The sequence below is a fragment of the Petaurus breviceps genome, unplaced genomic scaffold (genome assembly GCF_028583685.1).
Source record: "Petaurus breviceps papuanus isolate PSGF00001 unplaced genomic scaffold, PetGlider_PUasm1.0 176, whole genome shotgun sequence".
NCBI lineage: Eukaryota > Metazoa > Chordata > Mammalia > Diprotodontia > Petauridae > Petaurus > Petaurus breviceps.
This window is the reverse complement of record NW_027185771.1, coordinates 19747794-19752753: the sequence shown is the minus strand read 5'-3', so window position 1 is coordinate 19752753 and position 4960 is coordinate 19747794. Positions and strand designations below refer to the sequence as shown.

The 4960-nt window shown below is 41.4% G+C and overlaps 1 pseudogene; it reads left to right on the top strand.

Moving 5' to 3' along the window:
- The first annotated feature begins 746 nt into the window (after positions 1–746).
- On the top strand, positions 747–4877 carry LOC138159528 (elongation factor 1-gamma-like; annotated as a pseudogene).
- The last annotated feature ends 83 nt before the right edge of the window (positions 4878–4960 follow it).

Genomic DNA, 4960 nt, shown 5'->3' with positions numbered 1-4960 from the left:
AAAAAAAAAACCTATTAAAAACAAAACAAAACAATGTTATTATGGTGACAGGACCCAAAGCCAGGGGAAGAGAATGGTTACAAAAGATGTAAAAAATAAAACAGAGAAAAAAACACAGCTTGGGTACATGAAAGAGTTTTAAAAGAGTTAAAAATGAAATGATAGGGCTAAAGGAAAAAAAATGAAAAGTGACTGGAGGTATGGAAGAAAGAATTAAAAAGGTAATTAATAACTTGGCACAAGCCATACAAAAACCTTTCCAAAGCACCAAACTGCCTGAAAATTAGAAAGGAACAAATAGAAGTTAATGACTACATGGGACAAAAAAAATTAAAAGAAAATCAAGATAGAAAAAAAAGAAGAAAATGTACAGAGTCCCATAGCAAAAGCAACTCGCTTGGAAAACAAAAAAGTGGTTATGTATATGTATATGTATGTGTATGTGTATGTGTATGTGTATGTATATTTTTTTAAAGAATCATTGGACTACCTGAAAGCCATGACCAAAAATTTAAAAAAATAAATAAATGAATGAGTGAATGAATGAATGCATAAATAAGAGCTTCATCTTCATATTTCAAGAAATCATAAAACTGCCCAAACTTTGTAAAACCAGACAGCAAAGTAAAAAGAGAAAGAATTCACCATTTGCCTCCTGGAAGAAACTCCCATATTAAAACTACTAGGACCATAATAGTCAAAATCCAGAGCTTCCTAGCAAAACAAAAATACTGGGAGGAATCACCATGGCTTATGGGACCCTGTACACATACCCTGAAAACTGGCAGGCCTTCAAGACTTTCATTGCTGCACAATGCAGTGGGACCCTGATTTGCGGGCTGTCCTCACTTCCACTGTAGTCAGACCAACTGCACCCTGGAATTCTCTGAAAATTTCCTGCAGGCAGCATTTCAGCTTTTGAGGGAGATGGTGGGATCTGCGTGTTTGAAAGCAATGCCATTGCACACTCTGTGAGCAATGGCAACCCCAGAGGCAGCTGCCCAGGTGATCAGGTGAGCTTGGCTGACAGTGATATTGTTCCTCCAGCCAGTACCTGGGTATTCCCCACTCTGGGCTTCATGCACCACACCAAACAGGCCATGGAGAATGCAGATGAGGAGATGAGGCAGGTTCTAGGGCTGCTTGATGCCCATTTGAAGACTCAGGCATTCCTGGGGGGCAGGGGCAGTGACTCTGGCTGACATCACAGTGGTGTGCACCCTCTCGTGGCTCTGTAAGCAGGTCTTAGAGCCAACATTCTGGCAGGCCTTTCCCAACCCCAACCATTGTTTCCTCACCTGCATCCACCAGCTCCGGCCCTGGGCAGTGTTGGGAGAGGTGAAGCTCAGGGAGAAGATGGCACAGTTTGATGCTAAAAAGTTTGCTGAGAGTTAGACTAAGAAGGAGGTCCCAAAAAAGGAGAAGGAAGAGCAAGAAGAGAAGCCAAAATCCCAGGGTGAGTGGAAGGAAGAGAAAAAGGTGCCTGTGGCAGCCAGCCCGAAGGAGGAGATGGATGAGTGTGACCAGGCACTGGCTTCAGAGCACAACGCCAAGGATCTTTTTGCCCACCTGCCCAAGAGCACCTTTGTGATGGGTGAGTTTAAGCAAAAGTGCTCCAACGAGGACATACTGACGGTGGCCCTGCCCTACTTCTGGGAACACTTTGACCTTGACGGCTGGTCCCTCTGCTAAGCCAAGTAGCAATTTCCCCAGGAGCTCAGCCAGACCTTCATGAGCTGCAACTTCATCACCTGGACAAGCTGAGGAAGAATGCCTTTGCCAGTGTCATGTTTTTTGGCACCAGCAATAGCAGCACTATTTTTTTTCTTTTTTTTTTTATTTTAATTTTCAACATTCATTTCCACAAGATTTTGTTACATTTTTTTCTCTCCCCATCTTTCCCCTACCCCCACCCCAAAATAGCAAGCTTAATGAATACCCCTTCCCCCGATCTGTTCTCTCTTATATCCTCCCCCATTTCCCCCTAACTTTCTAGTAGAGCAAGATGAGTTTCTATACCCCAGTACCTATATATCTTATTTCCCAGTTGCATGTAGGAAACCAATTTTTAAACGTTTGTTTTTAAAACTTTGAGTTCCAGATTTTTTTCCCTTCCTCCCTCCTCCTCCACCCACACTGGAAAGATAAGCAATTCAATATAGATTATACATGTGTAGTTACCCAAATCATTTCCATAGTAGCTATCTTGTGAAAGATCAACAATATTTCCCTCCATCCTATCCCACCCATCACTTAATCTATTTTCTCCTTTGACCCTGTCCCTTTTCAAAAATGTTTGCTTCTAACTGCCCTCTCCCCCAATCTGTCCTCCCTTCTATCATCCCCCTTCCTATCCCCTACCCCTCTATTTTCCTGTAGGGTAAGATACCCAATTGAGTGTGTATGTTATTTCCTCCTTAGGCCAAATTCAGTAAGAATCAGTTATCCCATTCCCTTTCACCTTCCTGATCTTCCCCTACATCGTAACAGTTTTCTTTTGCCTCCTTTATATGAGATAATTTACCCTAATCTATTGCTCCTTTTCTTCTTCTCCCAATAAATTCCTCTCTCACTTCTTAATTTTATTTTTTGGATATCATCCCTTCATATTCAACTCATCCTGTGCCCTCTGTCTATGTATACATGAACATACAAATGCCCACACCCACATATATATTTATATATACATATATTTATATACATATACATCCTCATATACATACATATATATTCCCTTCAGCTATCTTCACACTAAGAAAAGCCTTATGAGTTACAATTATCATTTTTCCATGTAGGAATGTAAATAACTCAACTTTAATATGTTCCTTATAATTTCTTTTTCCTGTTTAACTTCTCATTCTCTTACTTCTTATATTTGAAAGTAAAATTTTCTTTTCAGCTCAGGTTTTTTTTTCATCAAAAATGCTTGAAAGTCCTCTATTTCATTGAATAGCCATATTTTCCCCTGTAGCATTATACTCAGTTTTTCTGGGTAGGTGATTCTTGGTTTTAATCCTACCTCCTTTGGCCTCTGGAATATCATATTCTAAGCCCTTTGATGCCTCAATGTAGAAGCTGCCAGATCCTGTGTTATCCTGATTGTGTTTCCACAATATTCAAATTGTTTCTTCTTGGCTGCTTGTAATATTTTTTCCTTGATCTGGGAATTCTGGAACCTGGCTATAATATTCCTAGGAGTTTTCTTTGTGGGATGTTTTTCAAGAGGCAATCAGTGAATTCTTTCCATTTCTATTTTTCCCTCTGGTTCTACAATATCTACAATATCAAGCAATCTTGCTTGATAATTTCTTGAAAGATGGTATCTAGACTCTTCTTTGGATCATGGTTTTCAGGTAACCAATAATTTTTAAATTATCTCTCTTGGATATATTTTTCAGTTCAGTGGTTTTTCCAATGAGATATTTCACATTGCCTTCTATGCTTTCATTTGTTTGGATCTGTTTTATAGTATCTTGATTTCTCATGAAGTCATTATATTGCACTTGCTCCAATCTAATTTTGAAGGAGTTATTCTCTTCAGTGACTTTTTGAAATTCCTTTTCCATCTGGCAAATTTGGCTTTTTAAAGCATTCTTCTCCTCATTGGCTTTTTGGGCTTCTTTTGCCATTTGAGTTAGTCTACTTTTAAGGTGTTATTTTCTTGAGTGTATTTTGTGTCTCCTTTAGTAGGCTTTTGACTTGCTTTTCATGATTTTTTTGCATTATTCTAATTTCTCTTCCCAATTTTTCCTCCACTTCTCTTACTTGATTTTCAAAATCCTTCTTGAGCTCCTCCATGGCTTGTAACCAATTCATAGTTTTTTTTTTCTTGGAGGCTTTTGATGCAGGAATTCTGACTTTGTTGTCTTCTCCTGCTCCATACCTTGATCCTTTTGGTCCCCCAAAAAAGGATTCTATGCTCTATTTGTTCTTCTGTTGCTTGCTTATATTGGCAGCTAATTACTTGACTTTTGATCTCCTTGCTATGGTAGAACTCTGCTTCCAGAATGGAGAGAGCTATGTCCCAAATCACTGGGGTCTTTTGCAGCTTCTGGAGCTATTAGATGGGTGCCCTCTCTACAGCCCCCACACTCTTTGGCTTACTGGTCACACACCCCCGGGCCACCAACCAAGACCATGATCCAGATCCAAGCAGATCAAAGCAAGAGCGATTACCTTCTGAATGGTGGCTTAGTCCCCCTTCAGTCTGAAGGCCAGGAGCTCTGGAAGTAGCCATGCGGCAGAGGTGGCAGTCACCACCCCTTATCCACTTCTTGCTCTGGAAGTAGTAGCCAGACCATGCTCCCCTTATTCCAACAAAGTTCCACACTGACCTTTTACTTTGCATTTGGCATTTGTGGATTGAAAAGTCTGGAAACCACTACAGCTGCTGGTGATTTACTTGTGTGAAGTCTGCTCCAGCTGGCTGCTCAGGGCTATCCTGGGGCTGAAACCATGGCTCACTTGGGGCTGGGCTTGGCTCCCAGTGTGTTGCGATGGACCCTTCCTGCCAGCCTGCAGGGCTTCTTTCAGTGGGAGATTTGTTTCTCTCTGTCACTTTGTGGGTTCTGTAGCTCTAAATTTGTTTAGAGTCATTTTTTACATGTATTAGAGGACGTGGAAGCCAGGGCTACAGGGAAGTCCTGTTTCTACTATGCCATCTTGGCTCCACACCCCAGCAGTGTTATTTCTGGAATCTGGGTTGTGTGGGGCTTGGAACTTGCCTTCCCACTAAGTCCCAGCAGGTAGAGTCCTACATATGGCATAAAGTAGATCCTGGGAGTGAGGAGGGCCAGAGTATCATTGGTGAGTACTTTTCCTGGGAAGGGTCCTTCAAGCACAGGGAAAACTGGAACATCTTCCTTGCTACCACCTAGATGTCTGTTTCCTGTTCTGCATGGAGGTTGCAGGGAAAGGAAGGAAGGAAGGAAGGAAGGAAGGAAGGAAGGAAGGAAGGAAG